At 36.0% G+C, this 26,454-nt stretch overlaps 1 pseudogene; it reads left to right on the forward strand.

Annotated features, from left to right (window-relative positions):
* Positions 1–4,427: 4,427 nt before the first annotated feature.
* On the forward strand, positions 4,428–8,403 carry LOC145157692 (G-type lectin S-receptor-like serine/threonine-protein kinase LECRK3; annotated as a pseudogene).
* The last annotated feature ends 18,051 nt before the right edge of the window (positions 8,404–26,454 follow it).

Here is a 26,454-nt window from a genome sequence, read left to right on the forward strand (position 1 = left end):
TAGTTTCCAGTAATGGTGAAATCGATTTTATAAAGTTAAAACGAGATTTTAAACATTAAGTTTTGAACTCATTTTTATACATCGGTACTAGTACTCAAGAGATGATTTAATTTCAGATGTCCCACAGATCATGTACATGTTACATTTCATTGATGTGGGATATGGGATAAATGTACTATGTGATCTAGACACTTAAGAGAAGTTAAATTCTATTGAAGTATGAGGAGATAAAGTCAGTTGAGGTGATTAATATAAGTGTTCAAGATATCTTTTACGTATGGTGACATTATTTTGTCCATGCAAGCACTAAAACAATATACATGTTACTAGAGGTTAAATAATTTTTCATTTTTTTATATGATTTGTGGTGATAATACTTAGAAGGAAATTGGTAATAATGATATCAAATGTGGATTAAGATTTGATATTTGGGGTGAATATGTATCAAATTTCATTTATCATGTATGTTGTCTTTAAATATTGAGAAATTTAAAATTTTCCTATATTTTGTTACAACTCATCCTCATATCAATGTTAAATGATGACAAATATATTAAAATATTATTATTTTCATTAAATATGACACATGTCATCATTTTACATAGGTATATGTAGATGGATGGATTGGAATAAAACATAGGCGGATATTTAATTTCTCTTAAAATATTATATCTAAATTCTTATTTGGGGTACTTTTAGAATTATAGTATCTTATATATGGTGATTTGAATATAGTGATATGGCAATATTGAACCAATTTAATATAATACCTATGTTAAGTCTAACCTATATGTAATTTATTTAACTTTCAAACCTAGCATACTACTTTAAGATGTATTCAAGGTAAATATTGAAGAAATCATTCTAAGGTGACAAGGAAATTTGAGAAGCTTGGGGAATAAGACTTTTCACATGGAAATAGTTAGAATATTACTGTATAGACCGTTCTATAATACTGAATGATAATTCCTTAAATTTTTTTTTGACATAGGTGAGTAAATGTTTTTGATCAATTATGGGATTTAGAGTGGTTAAGTGGTGATACTTTATTTTAAATATGGTGAATATTTCTATTTCGATATTGGCTCAACGAGGGATGTTTTGATATATACATTTTAAGTTCATAGACTTATATCTAGGTCACATACACAAGTAATCTCTATCTTGAACTACATACAAATCTTCTCGTATATCCAACTCTTGAGGTGGCTGTAATTCAAGCAATACATAAATTTGTTTTCTAGGAACGACTTAATTTGTCATCATGTCTAGCACGTTATCATGCATCACAATATTGTTCATTTTCTCCTTCATATTAAACCGAATGGAATGCCATTATTCCAACATACATCTATGTACTTTGTATGATAGTGGAAGACTTGGTCCTTAGCGAAACAAATATAAAGGTGCCCAGGGGAAGTGCTCATGACACTAATTAAAAAAATTCCCAAAATAAATGTTTGTTCAAGAAAAATTACAACAAAGTTGAAACACATATTTCAAAAACCTTCACCAATATGACAACTAATCAAGTATTTCACAAAATATGAGTTTTATTTAGGGAAATGTTCTATTTGATCATAATTTTCCAAGTTCATGATATTTTTTATTTTCAAAATTTCATACATGAGAACTAGTGGAGTTATGATATTTTCAAGATTGTATGGACAAGTAAACTAAATAATGTAAAAGAAAACACATAACTATTGTTTTATACAAACTTAAAAAACACTAACAAATTTGGCGGATGATTATCATGTAGAACCTCTTATATTTGAATAACTAGTGGCTAGTGGGGATGTCCTACATGTTTTGTCACGTTTATTAGTTTTATATTTTTGACACAATTTCTGTAACTTTCTCTTATACAATGACTAGTTCTATAATTTTGCTATTAAACCGGTAGGATTACTATAATGTTTTCATAGACAAGGACCATTTATTTAATATCACTATTATAAATAGACTATTTCTATAATTTTTCTATTAAACAAAACCAATTCTATAACTTTATTTTACCCATAGATCATTATCATAATTCTATTTCATATAAGGACTATTCATATAGTTTTCTATTAGACATGGATCATTTATGTATTTTTATCTTACAGATAAATCATTTCTATAACTTTGTCAAACTGAAGGACCATACATAAATTTTAAGATATGGACCATTCCGTAATTGTGTCATACTTAAGGATCATTTTATAATTTTTTATTTAGACGTGGACCATTTCTATAAATTTTCCATACCTGAATACAATTATAAAAATTAGTACAAAAATTAAGGAATAATGTAATGTGCATATGCCAATATTCCCTTTGTTGAGGAATAGAGAGTTTTTCCTTCCCAATCTACTTAATTAACTCAGTTTTTCTCTTTCTCTCTCTCTCTTTTTTTTTTTTTTTGAAACGACAAATATACTAAACTACTTCTTAATTATTCCACTTATGTCCACAGCAGTATTTGAACCCTCGACCTCAAGGAGGGAAGACAACATTGGATACCGCTGGGTTAGAAGCCATTTGGTTCTTTTCTCTTTCTTCGATCTTTCTCAATCCACAACACATAAAAATTTTATATTTTCCAACCCACTCAATCCACTTGTCACATCACTATTTTTTATTTAATTAAATTAGAAAATATAAAATAAAACATAAAATAACATTTTTTTTTCTTTAAAAATAAACTTTTGCTAATTTAAAACAAAAAAAATTCTAAAATAATATTAAAAGCATTTAATTAAAAACCAACTACAAATACAGTTATATCGAGTGAAATGTGACTACTGATCTCATAAATTTGTACAAAGTTATTAAAAAAACAAAAAAAAGTCACCCATGCATGAAATACCAATATATATATATATATATATATATATATATATATATATATATATATATATATATATATATATATAATAAAAGTGGCAGGGAATCAATTCTTCTTCGATTGGAATTATCCAGTTGGATGATTCTATTTCTCCTGCCGTGTATGTGGGTTTCCGTTGATTGACACGACACCAAAGAAAAATAAAAGGAAATGGTCTACAATTGTCATTACAAGGAAAGGAACCATAAAGACCAATCTTTATTTTCTGCCCACAAGCTAGAGACTTGTTGCATTATTTGTAGACTCAAAAAATCTTTCTGTTAACCTTAAAGCAACGATCTTACTATTCATTAAATCCTCATTTCGTCACTGTTATCCATTCCACCAATTTCATATGGCTCCAGCCCAATTGCATCTAGTCTTTCTAACTATTTTCCTACGTTTGATAACTGCGCAACATAATGACGGTTCTGTATCTCTTGGTGCATTACTCACTGCTGCGCCCAATGTCACACCATGGCTTTCATCTTCCGGTGAATTTGCCTTTGGGTTCCAACAAGTTCAAGGGATCGATAATTTTTTGTTATCCATATGGTATGACAAGATACCTGACAAGACGATCATCTGGTATCCCAAAGAAGGTCTTATGGTGCCTACAGGATCCAAAGTTGAGTTAACTGGTGGGAGTGGGCTCGTACTCAGTGATCCTCAGGGCACAGAGGTATGGAGATCTGGGTCTATTTCCGCTGTTCATCAGGTTTTATCTGCCAATATTCCCTTTGTTGAGGAATAGAGAGTTTTTCCTTCCCAATCTACTTAATTAACTCAGTTTTTCTCTTTCTCTCTCTCTCTTTTTTTTTTTTTTTTGAAACGACAAATATACTAAACTACTTCTTAATTATTCCACTTATGTCCACAGCAGTATTTGAACCCTCGACCTCAAGGAGGGAAGACAACATTGGATACCGCTGGGTTAGAAGCCATTTGGTTCTTTTCTCTTTCTTCGATCTTTCTCAATCCACAACACATAAAAATTTTATATTTTCCAACCCACTCAATCCACTTGTCACATCACTATTTTTTATTTAATTAAATTAGAAAATATAAAATAAAACATAAAATAACATTTTTTTTTTCTTTAAAAATAAACTTTTGCTAATTTAAAACAAAAAAAATTCTAAAATAATATTAAAAGCATTTAATTAAAAACCAACTACAAATACAGTTATATCGAGTGAAATGTGACTACTGATCTCATAAATTTGTACAAAGTTATTAAAAAAACAAAAAAAAGTCACCCATGCATGAAATACCAATATATATATATATATATATATATATATATATATATATATATATATATATATATATATATATAATAAAAGTGGCAGAGAATCAATTCTTCTTCGATTGGAATTATCCAGTTGGATGATTCTATTTCTCCTGCCGTGTATGTGGGTTTCCGTTGATTGACACGACACCAAAGAAAAATAAAAAGAAATGGTCTACAATTGTCATTACAAGGAAAGGAACCATAAAGACCAATCTTTATTTTCTGCCCACAAGCTAGAGACTTGTTGCATTATTTGTAGACTCAAAAAATCTTTCTGTTAACCTTAAAGCAACGATCTTACTATTCATTAAATCCTCATTTCGTCACTGTTATCCATTCCACCAATTTCATATGGCTCCAGCCCAATTGCATCTAGTCTTTCTAACTATTTTCCTACGTTTGATAACTGCGCAACATAATGACGGTTCTGTATCTCTTGGTGCATTACTCACTGCTGCGCCCAATGTCACACCATGGCTTTCATCTTCCGGTGAATTTGCCTTTGGGTTCCAACAAGTTCAAGGGATCGATAATTTTTTGTTATCCATATGGTATGACAAGATACCTGACAAGACGATCATCTGGTATCCCAAAGAAGGTCTTATGGTGCCTACAGGATCCAAAGTTGAGTTAACTGGTGGGAGTGGGCTCGTACTCAGTGATCCTCAGGGCACAGAGGTATGGAGATCTGGGTCTATTTCCGCTGTTCATCAGGTTTTATGAATGATACAGGTAACTTCGTGGTTTTTGGTAGCAATTCTCGCAAGTTATGGGGTAGTTTTGATTTTCCATCAAACACCTTGTTGCCTACTCAGGTTATGGAGATAGGTGGAGGGATGAATTCAACAATTAGTGCAACAAACTTCTCTGGTGGACGCTTCCAGTTACGTTTCCAACAAGATGGAAATCTTGTTCTTAGCAGTCGAGATATACTTTCAGGTAATGCTTATGGTGCTTATGATTCCAGTGGCACAGCTGATGCGACCAATTCCACAAATATCGGTGAAAAAGTGATTTATGATGCAATGGGATACATTTATATACTGAAAAGAAGTGGAGAAAGATTTGGTCTTTCTCAAAGAGACACAGTTCCTTCTGGAGATTATTATCATAGAGCTACTCTAGATTATGATGGGGTTTTTCGTCAATACTACCACCCCAAGAATGCAACTGGCAATACAAGCTGGGAAGTAATATTGTCTATGCCAGAAAACATATGTAATATCAGTATGAGGATGGATAGCGGTGCTTGTGGGTATAACAATGTTTGCAGCCTTGATGGTAACCGCAGAAAATGTGAATGCCCACAGGGGTTCTCATTGCTTGATCCAAATAATCCCAGTGGTGATTGCAAGCCTGATTTCACTCCAAAATGTGATCAAGTTGAGTCCAATAATATTGATTTCATCGAGCTCGATAATATTGATTGGCCAGAATCAGACTATGAGCACATGGACCCAAGTAATGAAGACACCTGCAAAAGTTCCTGCTTGGAAGATTGTTTCTGTGCTGTCGCAACATACAGCAACAACCAATGTTGGAAGAAGAGGTTTCCACTCTCTAATGGGAGAATGACTCCAGGTGTGAAGCCGTTCGTGAAATACCGGATTGGTGATATTCCGCTTCAAAGCCCTCCTCGTCAAAACCCTTTTCGGCTCCCTGGAGAAAAAAAAGATCGAAGAAGTCTGATAGTTGTCGGATCGGTTCTCTTAGCCACTTCTGTGTTTGTAATCTTTGTGTTGATTGGTATGGGTTTCTTTGTAATCTACAAGAAGAAGCCGAGAAACACATATTCAATTAGTCAAGATGCTGAAACCAATCTGCCTCGGTTTACATATCACGAGCTAGTTGAAGCTACAGATGGATTCAAAGACGAATTGGGGAAAGGGGCTTTTGGGACAGTCTATAAAGGTGTGATAGGAAAAAGGACAGTGGCCGTGAAGAAGTTGAATACAGTGGTTCGAGATGGTGAAAAGGAATTCAAAGCCGAGGTTGACAGCATTGCAAAAACTCATCATAAAAATTTGGTGCAGCTTCTTGGGTATTGTGATGAAGGTGATCAGCGGTTATTGGTTTATGAGTACATGAGCAATGGCACTTTGGCGATGTTTATTTTCGGGGATGCAAGACCTACATGGAGACAGAGGAGTTATATTGCTGTTGGGATTGCTAAGGGACTCGCATACCTTCATGAAGAGTGTAGCATCCAAATCATTCACTGTGACATAAAGCCTCAGAATATACTTCTTGATGACTACTACAATGCCAAAATTTCTGACTTTGGATTGGCAAAGCTTTTGATGATGAATCAAAGTCAAACAAACACTGGAATTAGAGGAACGAAAGGATATGTTGCTCCTGAATGGTTTAGGCACACGCCTGTCACAGTGAAGGTTGATGTGTATAGCTTTGGTGTGTTGCTGCTAGAGATCATTTCATGCCGAAAAAGCTTGGTTTATGAGAGTGATGAGAAAGGGGTGGCGGTTTTAACTGATCTTGCATGGGATTGCTATGAAGAAGGTCGACTGGATACATTTGTTGACAACGATCTGGAGGCATTGGATGACTACAAGAAACTTGCAACTTTTGTGATGGTTGGCCTGTGGTGTGTACAAGAGAACTCATCCTTGAGGCCAACCATGAGGAAGGTCATCCAAATGCTTGAAGGAGGAATTGAGGTGGCAGAACCTCCATGTCCATGCTCTTTCTCTGTTACCAGTTACTGATCTCTGTTAGCAGTTACTGATCTCTATATGGTGTTTCTTATATATGGTTAGTTTCTATGTTAGCAAAATCTTCCGTAATCAATCTGTTTACAAATGAAGATTGTAAAATGCCGTTTGATTATAACATTTTCAGAAACTAGCTTGGGTGGTTGATCATGTCAAATATAAAAATGTGTTATTTTTCTTCTCGATTTTAGGATTTTCACCTAATAAAGTTTGTTGTATTATTTTCATCTTTTGTTGGCGGTGTTCTCCATTGCTCCCATTTTAGGGATTGACATTAAATTAAGCACTTTATTTTCCACAAATATAATTTGAAAAATCAGATCCCTCACATCATAGTTTCACACTCACAAAATATATAAGGAAGTTAAAGTATTTCAAAGAAATAAAAAACTATATGAGGAAATTAAAGTATTTCACAGACATACGAAACTAGGGATATGAGGAGATTAAAGTATTTCCTAGACATAAAAAACTAGGGTTGAGCTCGGTTTCGGAAAAGGACTGGACAAACAGGAACCGGGAAACCAAGAACCGAATTTATAAAACCAAATTACATATTCGGTTCTCAATCAGTTTCGGTTCCAGTTCGGTTGGGTTCTAGAACAGGAACGATACACGAATGTATGGATATGGAGGAACCGGGAATCAAACTGAATTACATATTCGCTTCCAAATTGGTTACGGTTCGGTTCCAACAAGTATTTTGTCCCCCCTAGTTTTTAGTCTGGCCTAACTAAACCGAAAACAGATTTTATGGTTACGAAAGAACTAAGGATTTACCAAATTACTTATTTGGTTCCTAATCGATATGGTTCTGGTTCCATTCCATTCCAGCAGGTGTTTTGTTCATAAAAAGTAATGTATATCATCAAGATAGGGTTGTGATATTGTCATATTTATACACTTATTTAGGCATTATTTTAATACATTTAAGCTATATTTTTTATGAAATGCAAAGACATTTGGTACTTATTAAGTTAAATTGTATTTTGCAGCAAAAAATGACACTTTCGAGGAAAAGGAGTTGAAATTGACCAAAGCTGGATACTTGGAGGACTGCAGCTGAAACTAGGAGCTTAAGGTAGAAGAATTCGAGCATTTTACATTTTCCCACATCTTTTGAATAAAAAGTAAAAATAAAATGAAAAATACCTACTAAGACCAAAAGAAAAGTTATAGTAATTGTCGATACGAACACGGTGATATAAAGAACGTCGAAAACAGATCATGTATGCGGGATATATGTATTTTTGAAGATATGAGGTTTTACCCGCGTCCAGTGCCACGTATCAGCACCATAATCGTTGCTTGCTGTCTACGCTTGATCACGATGTTAGAAGCAATGTACCACAACGTGGCAGCCTCCTGGACAGCCGATAAATGGCAACTGAACCTTGATCATTCCTCACACCAATTGGCTCTGATTCCTCCATTCTCTCGAAGAACCTCCCCTATTCTGAGCCCGAGTTCCCTAAGTTTCTAGCTACTTTAGCAAGGCTATGAAGCATCAGAGAGCCAAATGAAAAGAACTTCTCGGAGTCGAAGTTCTGCCTTGCGAACTTTCGTACTTTTGTCAGAAAACTCTGTAAGTTAAGTTTCACTTGCTATGCTTTAAGTGTAACTTATATTTATATGCATAATCGTTATTATGAATTTATAAATAAGATGTATTAGTCATTCCAAATTATAATACTGATAGATCTACTTACGAGAGTGATGTCTAGGCTAGATCTAGTGAGGTGTTTAACATGGATTTTCCAAACAGTATACTATGTATACCAAATGGATCCTACCTTCGATATTATCTTACTTGGTTATTCCTTCTCAGCTAGAACTTGAAGTATTCATTGGGATCATTGATAAATCTGGGAATCAGTTATAAAAACACGTATAAATATGAACGAATACTGAGACATAGTTATACGATCGATATTGTAGAAATCCACAAGAGCTGCTATTGTATGATTATGTTTTTTTTCAATTATATTTATATTTCTCGCAAATAAATAATAGTGGCAGAGCTCGATGACTTGGAAGCAGATATGCGTGTCACATTGTGCTTGCTAGAGAAACACTTTCCTCCATTTTTGTTTTTTTGATATTATGGTTCACTCAGTCGTTCACCTTACTAGGGAAGTAAGAATATGTGGTCCAATATTCTTCCGATGGATGTATCCATTTGAAAGATACATGAAGCTAATAAAAGGTCATGTCCGGAACAAAAACTAACCGGAAGGATACATTGCTGTAGAGAATGTTGCAAAGGAGAAAATTGAGTTCCTAAGTGTATCTTCCGATGGATGTATCCATTTGAAAGATACATGAAGCTAATAAAAGGTCATGTCCGGAACAAAAACTAACCGGAAGGATACATTGCTGTAGAGAATGTTGCAAAGGAGAAAATTGAGTTCCTAAGTGAATACCACAAGAACATACATACTGTTGGTATTCCACAGGATCAGCATAACATGATTGATAATGACGAAGTAGCACTATCAGCTGCATATCAATATGAACTTTGTCCATAACTCTTCAGTACAATACATTTCTTTGTACTGAAAAATACACCTAAAGTGTATCCGTATATCGAGTAAGTATATTCCTAATTGTATATTCATTATTTATATGACTACTTGTCCATTTATTTATACAATCCAGATTAAGAGATTAACTCGTTAATACAATATTAAATTTTTCACTTAATATGGATACATGTAAAAGTATATTCATTAATTAAACACTTAGACTGGAAAACTGTATAATACAAACAGCACATATATATAATATATGGATAGCTATATATAATACATTAACAGAATGATGTATATATACATGCATAAAGTATGTTGGGGTCTTAATTCATTAAGCCAAGACTTTTGGCTGAACCCATTTACTCATTATGTTCATATTAGATAAAAAAGAAACATATTCTAACTTTACTGTTCATCAATGTACACATAGGTGAGACAAGATACATCTAAAAAATTAACATCCCATGAAAAGACTAGCATTGCTGGACAAAGAGCACATTGAAGCTTTCGGTCATTGGTTAAAATAGGAGGTAAAATAATGATCCAAGTTAATTTTTCTTTTTGAGAAATTTACACATTTTTCCCCCGTCATTCATTAATTGCTTGAACAAAAAAGCAACTGATCAATCTGCCCCCTGATGCTTATCATTTTAATGATATTTAGGTAGAGCAAGAGATAGTAATCTACATACATGGTATTCCAGAGGACTTAAGGTGGGTTTCTCATGGCATACAACAGGTCGTAATGAAATATGTTGTATATCAACCTATTTCATACATAATCCCGTGAAGGTATAGTTAACTAAAATAGTGGGGTTTGCATAGAGTTGACTGACACACTCATATCTAGAAAAGAAGAAGTATCCTATGACAACACCTTTTATTATGGTGCTCTACAAGATATATGGATTCTAGATTATCTGTAACGTCCCAAAAATACTAAGTAAAAATTTCATTTTGAATAAGTTAAAGACATTCATTCATTATTCCAAAAGACAATCAAAGTCAAAGTATTCTACAAAACATCAGAGTAATTTGTAAACATTCAGCATGAAATACATCTCTAGGGGATGCATTGCGATCAAGCCGGGTCGTTCCTTTTCAAAACAGAAGTACCTAAAACCATAAAGATATACTGTAAGTACAATGATTAGTGAGTTGCCTAAATTACCACATACCATACATATATCGGGCCCCGCGTGGCATTCATCGAGCCCCGCCCGGTATAGATATGTTAATAACATGTAATAGGCCCAGCCCAAACATACATACAAATACATGCAAGAGTCACAGAGAGAACTAGCATACTATGAACATAATTTAATGGGCCGACATTGATGCCTTCGACCCGCTAATACTATGAGGAGACTTACCTCAATCTGAAGATAACTGAATTACACACGCGTTGATGCTACAAAGGGTCCTCACACTGAACATATCCAAAACAAACCCTGATTAATAATTGTGTAATAACCCATAATCAAAGGTCCATTTCATATTCTCTCTCAGTAAGGTAAAAGACCATTCTACACTTTCCAAGATAGAGCCAACCAAACATGGCCCAAGGCCCAAAAATGGCCAAACTACACTTCTAATAGTACGTCATGCGTACTCCTTCCTTACACCCTACGTAACAAGTTTCAACAGAAAGAGAAACAGGCAAGATCTCGCTACACGCTGCGTACTCAGGAGTTACGCCCTGCGTACTCAAGCATCTTACCAACTGTTTTATTAAGCTCTTAATAAATTGAGACCAAACACTCAACACTCATATCTAACTCTTATTGACGTCTTAAGTCATAAAGTTCCTGACTTTATGACTTTGCATGTCTTAATGGAGTCCAAAACCAAACCCTACATCATTAACATCCTCTAATTACTCCAAACACTTGCATGGGCGAAAAACAACCATCAAGATCCCATTTTTATGACTTAGAATCCTCATAAATGACATGATATGAAAATCACAAGCTATGGAGTAGCTTTTACTCAAAATAACCAAAACTATGGTACCAAAAGCATGAAAAACTCTAAGCTAGTCTAGATCTAAACCAAGGAATCATAAAGGTTTAAGTTTTATACCTTCTGAGGCTTGCAAATGGGATGAATGTTTTGGATCTTCAAGCTCCAAGCTCACCAATGATTCTTTAATGGATTCCTTCTTCACAAAACATATAATAACTCACTTAAAATGCTCAAGCTCTTCACAAACTAGCTAGGGTTTCGAAATGACTGATTTGGGGGAGAGTGGAGGCTGAACATTAAGAGGCCTCAATGGACTTAAGGTGTTTAAATAGGGTCTCAACCCTAAATGTTACAGTTTTGGAATTAGCATGAGTACGCCCTGCGTAATCCTTATGTACGCCCATCATACTCATTGAAGTCCCCGTCATCTTTAATGAGTTACGCCCAGTGTATATATAGTGTACACCCCACACAAATTCTAAATCCCCATTTTCCACTTCAACATCAAACAACCACAACTTATTTGTTTCAACTCTTTTTTTGGCGTTCTTTATATGCACAAAAAGGTATTGAAGAGCCCCACAACCCTATCTCATTACTTTTGACTTAAAACGTACCAAACTAAAACTCTTAATTCACGCAAGAATCCCGATCTATAACTTTTCCCCTTTCTTCCCTTTGGGTCTAGCATACGAATCAAGGGCTTATATATTAAAACCAATATTATCAACCTTTAGTAAGGCCCAACTTTACTTTCTCAAAGCCCAAAGCCTTTACATGATCGAATTCCAGTCCATAACCCTAATTTAGAAATGACTCGAAACTGGGTGTTACAACTCTTCCCCACTTAAATTAGATATCATCCTCGAAATCATTCCTTGCTATCAGGGCCCATTCATAGCAGAAATCACTCATTATGACGAAGAAATGGACCTTATCATGTTGTCGTCAACTATCAAAAGAAAACCCAACTGCTCTACCCGAAAACTGAAAACCCTAATCAGTGTCTGACTTCCCAACAGAAAAAATTATCTCATCCTACATCCATAAAAGACGCCAATTCGCAATCTGAACCAAAAGAAACCCATCCGATCCCGAATTATCTTGCTGATAACTGGAAAACAGAATCCCTAAGCATTTATTGCTGCTGAACCCTTCTCTTGAAAACAAAGGTGAATCTTAACAGGAGTCTCAGTCATTGGTACCATACTAACATCTCAGTCTCATCTTGCCGACAAACATCGCATTTTGATCCAACTGAGACCCCCTTTGGTCTCGAACTTACCTACTAATTAACCGAAGTACTAGATTTCCAACCAGTTGCTGAAGCTGATAGCCTCTCACACGGCCATACCACGAGACTCCAACCAAGAGTCTATCTGACAAAAGCTATCCTAGCCTATTTGCCAACACGGCTCAAACAACCCTCATGTGCCAACCAGGGATGACATAAACAACCATCACACAGACATTGGATAGTCCGCTTCATTCTAGGTGAATGCTACCAGCCCAGCCGTAGTCTTACATCACAACCGGCCTCAAATCAACCTATAACCTTCCTCAATCCCACGAATGATGTGGTCATCCCACAATCTCACAACCCACTCTCCAGGGTCTAAATCTACCTAAAGAAAGCTACGAGACAAATTGTAGATTCAGAATACCCTTACTCTGATCATTGACTAGATTAATGCTACGAGACACCCCGCAGTCTTACGACACTTCTACCACTACCTACCAACATAGTGAATTTTATGGCCACCCCGCAGTCTTACACCACTTCTACCACTATATACCAACCTAGTGAATGCTACGACTTTTGGATTATGTGTCTAAGCCCATAACTATAATTGGTATGTACTTGACCCGAGAGTAGCATGGTCCATTTGGGTTTCCTTCACCAGAACAATCTGATAGGATGGATATTTGCGAAAGAGGTTATTTATGATTTATTAATATATTACAAGTATAATATATTAATATGAAATCATAATATTTAATTAGTACTGATCAAGAATTAATTTGGAATTAATTTAGTGATCAAAAGAGACATTAAATTAACGGGGGACTGATTATGTAAAGCAGTGATATATATAGTGTTTGGGCTATTGATCCATGTTGGGCTAAGTTTTATGTGAGTATCCATGAAGAGTTAGCCCACATGAGATATGGATCATAACCTAAGTATATGGATTAGGGTTTACCCATAACTCTTGGAATCCTACACTATATATATATATATATATATATATATATATATATATATATGTTATTCCTTAGCCAAAATCGGTTACACTAAGCATTCTAAGAGTTCTAAGAGAACCCTAGCTGATTTTGGTGGTGCATAACCTCTCTCTCAAAGTCCTCCATTGTTCATGGTGTTTGTGAACCATTTGAGGCATCACACTTGAGGTGTTAAGCTCTTGAAAGGCCAAGAACTACAAACTACATCAAGAGGTATTCATCTGACTTGGTTTTTATATGGTATATCCTCTATTGTATTCTAGTTAGGATGTATGCTTTGGAAAATTGAAATTGCATGTATAATTAGAGAAAACATAGATCCAAAGCATCTAGGGTTGCATGTGCACCATAGGAGTGTTATAGTGCTTAAACCCAACAATGGTATCAGAGCCTAGGATTGTTTTCTGTTATATTTGATGCTTGTTAATTTTCAAAGATGAAAAAATCGATTATCTGGCCTCTGACTGATGAAATCGCCGAGTCCAATGGCTGACTCGACGAGTCCACTCAATAAAAGGGCAACTCGACGAGTCATGCTCATGCACTCGTCGAGTAGATGGCTCTAGTTGCAGAATTTCGAGTTTTTTTGGCCAGAATTGGACTGGGATCATTACCACAAACTGTTTTGTAATCATAAAAAATGTATTTTCTGATTTGGTAATGATGATCCTCATCCAACTAAAGGACAATTGACAAATTTTAAGATAATAAAGTAATTATTTGTATTATTTGATATGAATTGCCTTGCTATATGAGTTAGATTAGGTCAATAGAATATTATATGATAATGTTATAGTTAAAATTGATCTAAGTTGTTCTTGAAATGAGTTTTGTAACTTGTCGTGAAGTTATATGAAGATTCTCATTCATCAACATTAAAACTCATAAATTTTCATAAGTTATGGAAATGGAAAGGTTTTCAAGAGTTACAAAACTTGCCCTCAAGTTTTGGTATTTGAAAAACCTCAAATTGTGAAAACGTTAACACTTGTAATTGAATAGTTTCAAAAGATGCAACTCTTGGGTTCATAACTTAAAAATTAATTATATAGTTTTAATTTTGAATTTTTAATAACCAAGATGCTTTGAATAGTTCAATTACACCTTATGGACTTTATTAAATTAATTAAAGTGTTTAATTAAAAGAGAAGTTTAATAAATCCATAATAACATGGTTTGAGATTAATTAAATTAATAGTATAATTTATTAATAAATTAAACCACCAAGTATTTTAAATGTGTAAAATACACCCTTATACTATATAAAATTAAAAGTTTAATATATTATATATGCATAAGTAAAAAGATCAGTCTTACCGTTAGTATGCCTCATTCATGAAGCCGGTCTATAAGGGGGTATAAGGTTACTGCCTATAAAATGGTGGTTTAATGGGTGTCCACTCTCACCCACCGCTTCCTTGACTGGTGGAGGGTCGTTAGCCGAACGGGCAGGATAGGACATTAATTCCCATTAAAATTATAATGAAAATACCAAGTAACTAAACATTTATAAATTCCCAATCTTAGTTACTTAGGAAAAATGTGAATTTGATGCTAACCCATGAAATTGCACATTGCATCTTATTAGTCGTTAGTGGAGCGTGTGTGGTTAATCGACACACTAATATGAGACTAATGAAGGATGGCAATGGGTAGTTCGATGTTAATCATAGATCAATGAAGCGTGTGTGGTTAACCGACACATTGATTAGGTGATTTGTAACATTAATTATACCAAGCTAATTTACATGGTTATTCACACCTTGTTTGTGATCCTCGACATCCCAGTCACAAACTTGAAGGGTATAATCGAGATTTAAACATGTCATTGAAAAGTTCAATGAATCTCAAAGAATCTAGGAATTTCAATTCATTTAAAACCTAAAATTCATTTTCGTTTTTCATGGTGGAAATTGGTAAATCTTCATTTACCTACCTTCAAATATTTTACAATTGGATTACGACATCCCTCTTCCGAATTGTAGAATATTGTGTTGGGTCCTAGGACTTAAATCAACTAACTTGAATTTCTCCCATTATAGATGTCTAGGTCAGACAAATATGCTCTTCCCAAATCTTTTGGAAAAAGCTTTCCACATGAAGATGATATTCCACAAGACAATCAATGTGAAAGATTATTCCCTTCTTCGTGTTGTAGTGGAACTTCACTTCCTCCACCTCCTCTAATAATTCTCCCTAACCCACAAGTTCAAAGACTTGAAAAGTTCAAGGTCACTCAATCCCTATTGGCAAGCCAACACCAAGATGGAAGGTCTGTGTGTGCACATGTCTTGGAGATGAAGTCACACAATAACATGCTGGGAATGTTAGGAGTCGTTGTGTCAAGGAAGTTGGTTGTTGACTTGGTTCTTCAATCACTTCCTGTGTCATATGGTGAGTTCATTAAAGATTACTATATGACATACCGCGACATGTCCCTTATCGTTCTTACATATTTGCTAATTGCTGCTGAATCAGCAATGATTTGGCGCACTGGTAATGCAAATTTGATTGGAAGATCTACTTCCCAAACTTCCATGGACATTGAAAATGGAAACATTGGAAGTCCAAAAAAGATTTCTCTTTCCAAGGGAAAGGGAAAGGCTAAGTCTGTGATTATCCTGTATACCCTTCCCAAAGAGTCCATTTGTGTCTATTTCCAAAATAAGGGGCATTGGTTGCGAAGCTGCCTTGACTACCTGAGAGATCTAAGATATGGTAAAGTCAAAATATATGACTCTGCTTTAGGTAAGTTCACTATCTAACTCTATTAAGTTCCCACTTATAGATTCTTATTACATGATGTAAAGTTACATTTTGATGTTTTGCAGAATCAAAGAGAAAGAAGGAAGCTTAAAGGAAATAGTAAGCTGAATTAGTTCGTGAAGAGATGGATTTTGATCGCATGGTTCGATGATCGGATTTTTGAACTAATGCTAGGAGTTATGATAAATTGCTTACAAATATGTAGTAACATAGTTTTCATTTGTAATTTCATTGTAAGGAAAGGTTTTTCCGCATATTATAAATAAAGAAAAATTTTGAATTTTATCTTATTTATATTTCCTTGCAATGGCATTTGTGAAAATTGATGTTTGTATGTTTCTATTTTTAGCAATATGGATTTGATGCCTTCTTTTGTGGCAGTGTCTAAATTTACCAAATAAGGAAAGATTCTCATCAGCCAAGTTTCAATTGAATAGAATCTTGGAATCATGCAACTTGTATTGTATAATGAATGAGAACCTTCGTCTTTGGGAAATTAATACTAAATCCTTGTTCACATGTATATGTGAGTCAAGTGGAGGACTAGGGGATCGGGTACACTTGGTTGGGCACTAGTCAGGTCCACCACAAAGAACTGTAAGACTATTCGCATAATTTACTAAAGTTTTGTAAATTTGGTTATGCTTACAAGATTAAGTGTAACATCCCAAGACCAGGTATACCTTATAAGCCCTTGTTCTTTGGTGAATTTTCAAGTGTATCCCTTATTGATAAAAGGTGGTAAATGAGTACGCAGGGCATATGCGATTGTACGCTCAGCGTACTCATATGTGTGTTTTTGACGCGGAAGCCACCTAGTACGTTGGGCGTACCAGAGGGAACATTGGGCGTCCTAGGCCCATAATATAAAGAATATGATGGCCTCATTCTTGGCCACCATTCTCAGACAACCAACCCTCCCAAACCCTAATCCTCGTTCTTGAACTTGTGTGTGTCTATTTGAGAGCATTTAAGTGATTTTGTGTGTTCTTGGAGTGAAGAAGGAGCTTTGAAGAAGAAGGAGTGGGAGTCCAGGCTATAGATCTGAGCATATCTATTTTGGGAGCTTCATTTGGAGGTATAAAGCTCAAAGCTTTCTCACTCTTTTGTTTTGTGCATCATGTTAGACCATTTTAGGGTTTTGGTCCCAAAGTTGCATGCTTTATGAGAAAATGAGCTCCAGAGATTATGAGTAGCTCCTTTGAGTGTCTTTAGGGGGATAGGGGTATATGTGACATCCGCCTAAAATGGATTCGGGTCAACCCAACCCAATTGGAAATTTAATAAACCCTACTCAAGATTACTTGACGCTAATAGGATCAAAACCCATACAATACGATATAACTTGACGTTAATAGCAACATAGTATTGTACAACGTTATAACTATAATCAAAGTAAATTATGATACCATATTAAAATCAAATCAAAGTATAATGCTCTAATTAAATTAAAAGAATCAAACTTGAATTCTCTAATTAAACTTCAAATCAAAGTAGATTGTTATAATCAAATAATAACCTATCTTTTATAAAACTCCATTTTTATAAACTTTACATTAAATTTTATAAAACTCTATTTTTTATAAACTTTACTTTAAATTTTATAAAACTCATATATTGATTATGTAAAAGATGCTTGTGTTAGTGGGAAATTATGAAGACCACCAAAAGCAAAAAGATTATTCCCATGGTCTCCCACTCACACCTCCCATCCACTTTCCTTTCCTTTTTCTCCCAACACATTATTCTCTTCACCACTTAAATCTTCTCTATTCTTGCTCTCACTCTCAATCTAGAAATTTCCTCCAAGAATACTCATATTCCATCCAAGAACAATCTATTATACTCAAATCTTCATCCCTCTTGAAGCATTCATCAAGGTATGTTGTTAAAAGCTTCAAATTCATACAAGAAACAAATTAAATCCACCAAAATATCTAAAACTCATTTTTTTCATAAACCTGATTTTTCTCAGAATACCATCAATAAAATAAGAAGTTCTGGAAATTTTCATAAAATAACTTATTTTTATTGAATTATCATAATTACTTCAATAAAGTAGGGCAATAATTCACATAAAATACTTGTTGCATTCAATAAATTCTGAGAAAATTCTGGGATGACCTGTATACTGATTAAACATGATATATGAAGTTTCATGCATTTATATTACTGTTTACTATTATTTATGATTTTATTGATTAATTAATAATGAAATATATAAAAAATACTTCCCATAGTCACAAATATCTGAAACTTATACACTGGGCTCTACATCATGTTATAAAACTATGGTTAACTTTACAGATTTTTTGAGAATCATTTACTATTTTTCCCGAATTTTGTGTTGTTTAATCATTAAAATATTAAATAAATACTAAAACAGTTCAGAAAAATATACAAATTTTACAGTAATTCATATTGTATCAGATAATGATTTCCTAATAATTTCATAATTTTTCAATATTGTTTACTATTTAAAACTATTTTCCTAAGTATTTAAGCATGTAAAAATGCATTTTAATGATTATTTCATATAAATAATTGTTAAAATCTGTAAATAATTATAATTGGGCAAGTTATTATTTTAATAAGAAATTATTAAAATCTGGCCTAAATTGAAAATATAAATTAATTATGCAAAGTAAGTAATTCAATTTAAAATTCATTTAACAAATAAATACCTTAATATTATAATCAAAATGAATTATTGTTAATTCATCTAATATAAGAATACGTGTCTAATTATTTGTATTAATACTCCATTCTTGTTTAGCAGTTCCTAAACCAAAACTATTAATTATATTAGGTTCTACGCCATTTTGACCCGAATCGTCTATCGTACGACACACGCATTTCGTTTTGGGACTAAAGTGAGTAATCTACCCCATACTTTATAATTTTCAATACTTTTGGGGTGTATCATGTGGTTCTAATATGTTCCAACTTCATTTTATTGTTTTATCACAATTGAGACATTGTTGGGACATTTATACGTGAGTCATTAATTGTATAACTATTGTTTGTTTACGCTACATGTACTTGTAGTGCATTTTTAGTCTAATCTCCATGACTATGCCCGCATTCTTGAGGTACGTTATGGACAATAATAGCGCTATTGGGTTAACCACCCCGCCTTGGGACGCTAAGGTGATTGATCACACGTGGTTGAGTGTGTATGATGATTAGATGCTCCATCCTATATATACATATGTATATATATAGGGTGAGGACTTATTGTTGTTGTTATCAATTGTTAATCAATTTTTGATTTATAAACCGTTATCTCAAATACAATTGTTTGGCGACTTCAAAAGAAAACAGATTTCAAATTATAAATGTTTCAACTTCACAATTTTCTCTACTAAAATTTGATTACTCACCAACTCTCGTAGTTGACCTGTTTTTACCCATGATGCAGATTTGAAGAATGAAGAATGATGAAAAATAGGTTGTGCCTTAGAAATCCACAAGACAATTTAAATTTGATGTAATAAATGTGGTTTGCATTTGTATTTGTACTTGTATGTTGTGGATCTTGTTTGCATACTTAGTACTTAATTGAATCTAATCACATTATAACCTAGTTGTCATGAGACTTTGAACAATATATCACGCCTTGATCGATTCCGACAAGGATCGGGGTGTGACAGATTGGTATCAAAGCCCTTGACTATAGGGAATTAGGTTAATTGCCTTGACCTAGTCTATAGCCTCTAGGGTCCTCTCGTATGCTAGTTTATAAAATGCACACACAACTGTATGCAATTCGCACTTAGAAAATCCTAGGAATACCTTTGTGTGTTAATTGCTCCCTTATGTGCATACGTATTACTCCTGACACTTATATGTGTGCATACACTTGTGAATATTCTCCACTTTCTCTGAAAATCACACACATACTCAAGTTGTTTAACAAAATGTATATACATATATGTATTCCTTAGAGCTCATAGGAAATTCAAAGTCATCCACTCTAGTTGGGTAGGATCATAGTAATGGACGCGTAGTAACTGGAAGGGGGAGGTGCCGGTAGCCCGAAAGTCCTGACTAGGTAAGCATTCGTATACATCCCAATCAACCGAGGGACCAGTTTGCTTATCTGGGGACCAAAGGCGAGAGTTCCCAAACCTATAGGCCAAAGCGCGTCATTCACATTACTTTTGAGCCATCAAAATACCCGACCATATCAAACGTATCCGAAAGGATACACTCCAAAATGGCCAACTCATTGGACTATTAAGTTCCCTAATGGGCCTAGAAGTGGGAAAGAAATGTGAAAACTTAGTTTTGTGGGGGCCCACGCAAGTGCTACATGTTTCACATTTAGTAACCATGGAAAGCCCAAAAGGTGCCCAACACTCCTAACCATGGCCCAACAAGTGTTTTACAATTATTTTACCCAACAATGTCTAAAAACTTTATTTCCATAACCAATTTACAAATAACTCACAAGTCCATATGCGTGTTTCTCGTAGATGGCATTACGACCCCCATACGCTGCTCGCAACAACAGAAGGCTAGCTGCCCTGGTCGCCAAGGAGGTAGCAAACGTCATCCCAACAATTGCAACCCAACTTCATTCTCTTCAGCCACAAGCTCCAGCAACAACTCCTCGTTGCTCGTTCAAGCACTTTCGTAACTGCAATCCGCCTTACTTCAAAGGCACCGATGGTGCCACCGCACTCCTCACATGGATTGAAGAAATGGAGAGTACTTTCATCCATAGCGAGTGTCCTGAGGACCTGATGGTTCGTCATGCTACAGGGTGCCTCCTAGGTCATGCTCTCACATGGTGGAACCTAGAAAAACGGGCAAAGGGAGAGGCTGTTGCCTTGGGAATGACCTGGTCAAAACTAAAAGAACGCATGATGGAGAAGTTCTGCCCTGACAGCGAATTGCAAACTCTCGAGGATGAATTCTGGAATCTGAAACAGGAGGGAGGCGACAACGCGACCTACACCAATAGATTCCATGATCTCTCGAGACTCCTACCTCACATGGTTCAACCTATGAAAACTGCAATACGCCGCTACATCAAAGGGTTACCACGCCAGATCCGTGATTCGGTGACCAGCAGCAGGCCATCTACCCTAGAATCCGCCATTGAAATAGCAGGTCAACTCAACGAGGACAATGTGAACGATGGTGTCCTCCCACGCAAGGGTTCAAAGATGTCAACTGAAAAGTCGACCCCTGAGACCCCCCAAATTGTCAAGTCTAAGTCCTCCCACCGACATGACAAAAAGAAGCGGAAAAGTCATCACCACAACCATGTTGTTATTACCCCTGCTACTCCTATCACCCAAGTCACCCCACCAGCCCAACCAAATAAAAAGCCGTATACCGGACCTCACCCCCTCTGTAACCACTGTAACTATCACCATATGACCACTAGCCCGTGTCGCCTCTGTACGAATTGTGGTCGCTATGGCCACTTGGCGGACACATGTCGTGCACCAAAAACCCAGCGACCACTCTATCTACCCTCAAATCAGCAAACACAAACCCGGTATCCAACTGGAACATGCTTCAACTGTGGTGACCCCACCCATTTCAAAAACGCGTGTCCTAGGTTAGTCAATATCATCAACACCCAAGCCCAGGCAAATCCAACAATGCAGGTTCCAGCTCCCAAAGGCCGAGCCTTTGTTATTACCGCAACCCAAGCAAAGACCGATAACAAGGTCGTAAATGGTACGTTTCTCATAAATAACTGCTACGCGTCAGTACTTTTTGATTCAGGTGCCGATAAAAGTTTTGTGTCTTTGGAATTTGAGCCCATACTTCACACACCTCGCACGATTCTTAATGAGTACTTTACCGTAGAAGTAGCCGATGGAAAATACGTTTCACTCAATGCAGTCATCCAAGATTGCACTTTCGATTTTTCCGGTCATAAATTTTCTGTCAATTTAGTTCCTATAGAACTTGGTAGCTTCGACATCATCGTAGGAATGGATTGGCTATCCCAAAACCATGCTGAAATAGTATGTTACGATAAGTTCATTCGTATTCCTCTCGCCGACGGTCAAAGTCTTCGTATTTATGGCGAGACTCATTCGAAAAAGCTTAGTCTTATGTCATGTACTCAAGCTCGATCATATCTACGAAAAGAATACATGGCTTTCTTAGCCCATGTGGTGGAAACAAAGGTCAAAGAAAAGAAGATTGAAGATATTCTGATAGTACGAGACTTTCCCGACATCTTTCCCGATGACGTATCTGGACTCCCTCCAGTACGTGAGCTAGAGTTCCGCATCGATCTTGTTCCTGAGGCTACTCCCATAGCCAAGTCTCCATATCGGTTGGCTCCAACCGAGATGCAAGAATTGGCAAGTCAGCTCCAAGAACTAACCGATAAGGGATTTATCCGCCCTAGTACTTCACCCTGGGGAGCCCCGGTTCTCTTCATTAAAAAGAAAGATGGTTCGTTTCGTATGTGTATCGATTATCGGGAGTTAAATAAATTAACCATCAAGAACCGATATCCGTTACCTCGGATCGACGACCTTTTTGATCAGCTTCAAGGAGCTTCATGCTTCTCAAAAATTGACCTTCGCTCGGGTTATCACCAACTTCGAGTACGGGAAGAAGACATCCCCAAAACCGCTTTCCGAACCCGCTATGGTCATTACAAGTTCACCGTTATGCCTTTCGGCCTAACAAATGCCCCTGCCGTATTCATGGACTTGATGAATCGGGTATTTAAACCTTATCTCGACCGTTTTGTTATCGTCTTTATTGATGACATCCTCATTTACTCAAAGACAAGGGCAGAGCATGAAAGACACCTTCGCCTAACTCTCCAAACGTTGCAAGGAAATCGGCTCTACGCCAAATTTTCGAAATGCGAGTTTTGGTTAAATGAGGTACAATTCCTTGGTCATATTGTAAGTGACAAGGGTATTTTAGTCGATCCCGCAAAAGTTGAAGTAGTCCAGAATTAGAAAGCCCCCCGTACCCCCAAGGAAATTCGGTCCTTCCTTGGTTTAGCCGGCTATTACCGGCGTTTCATTTCAAATTTCTCAAAGATTGCTTTACCGCTTACTTCTCTCACTTGCAAGGGTACACCATTTGATTGGGGACCCAAGCAGGAATACGCTTTCCAAACCCTTAAACAAAGTTTGTGTGACGCTCCGATTCTTACACTCCCTGAAGGATCCGAAGATTTCGTGGTATTCTGCGATGCCTCCAATCTCGGTCTAGGTTGTGTTTTGATGCAAAGGGGAAAGGTTATAGCTTACGCATCACGACAACTCAAAATCCACGAAAGGAATTATACGACTCATGATTTGGAGCTCGGTGCCGTGATTTTCGCTCTTAAAATTTGGAGGCATTACCTTTACGGCACTAAATGCGTAATTTTCACCGACTACAAGAGCTTGCAACATATTCTTAATCAAAAGGAACTCAATATGAGGCAAAGACGATGGGTCGAACTCCTAAATGATTACGAGTGTGAAATACGCTATCATCCGGGCAAGGCAAACGTCGTAGCCGACGCGTTAAGCCGAAAAGAACATGCCCATGCATTTCATCTAATATGTTCTCCTATCTTGTCCAATCTCAGCGACCGAATTCGAGGAGCCCAACACTCGGCAATTACCGAAAATGACATGCCCACGGGAATTGATGGGGAGTTGGAAACCAAATCTGATGGTATTTTCTATTATCAAGATCGCATCTGGATCCCAGATCGTGACAATCTTCGCATATTCCTGATGGAAGAAATCCATAAAACCCGATATTCCATTCATCCGGGCACTGACAAGATGTATCATGGCCTGAGAACCAATTATTGGTGGTCGGGAATGAAAAAGGATATTGCTTTATTCGTGGCCAAATGTCTTACATGTTCCAGGGTCAAAGTAGAACATCAACGACCCTCTGGACTATTGGTCCAACCAGAAATCCCCAGGTGGAAATGGGAAGCGATCGCCATGGATTTCGTAACCAAACTTCCCCGTACCACAAAAGGACACGACAGCATTTGGATAATCATTGACCGTTTGACCAAATCCGCTCATTTCCTTCCCATCCGGGAAAATTTCAAAGTCGAAAAACTTGCTCGGATTTACATCAACGAGATAGTTAGTCGGCATGGCATTCCTCTCAGCATCATTTCAGATCGTGATGGGAGATTTCTCTCTCGGTTTTGGCAATCACTTCAAATAGCCATGGGAACCCGCCTCGATCTCAGTACCGCCTATCATCCTCAGACCGATGGTCAATCTGAGAGGACAATTCAAACACTCGAAGATATGTTGAGGGCGTGTGTCTTGGATTTCGGAGGAAACTGGGACTCTCATTTACCGTTGGTGGAATTCTCCTATAATAACAGTTATCATTCTAGCATCAAGATGCCACCATTTGAGGCATTGTATGGCCGTAAATGCCGATCTCCTATTTGCTGGCATGAAATCTGTGAGTCCCACGTGATTCGCGCAACAGTGGATTCTCCAATCGTTGGTCCTGAGCTTATCCAGGAAACAGGCGACAAAATCACTCAGATTCGCGATAACCTTCTCGCATCTCGTAGCCGACAAAAGAGTTATGCCGACAAGCGACGCAAACCGCTTGAATTTACCGTAGGTGACATGGTCATGTTAAAAGTGTCCCCATGGAAAGGTGTGGTTCGATTTGGACGCAAGGGTAAATTGGCACCACGCTACGTAGGCCCGTTTAAGATCATAAAAAGGATCAGAGCAGTAGCCTACGAGTTGGATCTACCAACAGAGCTTAAGAAAGTTCACCCAGTATTTCATATAGCCAACCTCAAGAAGTGTTTAGCAGACGAGAACCTTCATGTTCCTCTCGAGGATATCCAAATCGACGAGACAATGCAATTTACCGAGAAACCCTTGGAAATTGCCGACCGAAAGGAAAAGCAACTCAAAAGAAGTCGCATTCCCCTGGTTAAGGTCAGGTGGCAGTCGGCACGTGGACCTGAGTATATATGGGAGCGTGAGGATCATATGCGTACCAAATACCCACAACTTTTCTCTTAAGGTACTCTCTTCTTAAATTTCGGGATGAAATTTCCTAAAGTAGGGGAGACTGTGACATCCGCCTAAAATGGATTCGGGTCAACCCAACCCAATTGGAAATTTAATAAACCCTACTCAAGATTACTTGACGCTAATAGGATCAAAACCCATACAATACGATATAACTTGACGTTAATAGCAACATAGTATTGTACAACGTTATAACTATAATCAAAGTAAATTATGATACCATATTAAAATCAAATCAAAGTATAATGCTCTAATTAAATTAAAAGAATCAAACTTGAATTCTCTAATTAAACTTCAAATCAAAGTAGATTGTTATAATCAAATAATAACCTATCTTTTATAAAACTCCATTTTTATAAACTTTACATTAAATTTTATAAAACTCTATTTTTTATAAACTTTACTTTAAATTTTATAAAACTCATATATTAATTATGTAAAAGATGCTTGTGTTAGTGGGAAATTATGAAGACCACCAAAAGCAAAAAGATTATTCCCATGGTCTCCCACTCACACCTCCCATCCACTTTCCTTTCCTTTTTCTCCCAACACATTATTCTCTTCACCACTTAAATCTTCTTTATTCTTGCTCTCACTCTCAATCTCGAAATTTCCTCCAAGAATACTCATATTCTATCCAAGAACAATCTATTATACTCAAATCTTCATCCCCCTTGAAGCATTCATCAAGGTATGTTGTTAAAAGCTTCAAATTCATACAAGAAACAAATTAAATCCACCAAAATATCTAAAACTCATTTTTTTCATAAACCTGATTTTTCTCAGAATACCATCAATAAAATAAGAAGTTCTGGAAATTTTCAGAAAATAACTTATTTTTATTGAATTATCATAATTATTTCAATAAAGTAGGGCAATAATTCACATAAAATACTTGTTGCATTCAATAAATTCTGAGAAAATTCTGGGATGACCTGTATACTGATTAAACATGATATATGAAGTTTCATGCATTTATATTACTGTTTACTATTATTTATGATTTTATTGATTAATTAATAATGAAACA

This window comes from Lactuca virosa, chromosome 1 (genome assembly GCF_052849685.1).
Source record: "Lactuca virosa cultivar CGN04683 chromosome 1, Lactuca_virosa_CGN04683_v6, whole genome shotgun sequence".
Lineage (NCBI taxonomy): Eukaryota > Viridiplantae > Streptophyta > Magnoliopsida > Asterales > Asteraceae > Lactuca > Lactuca virosa.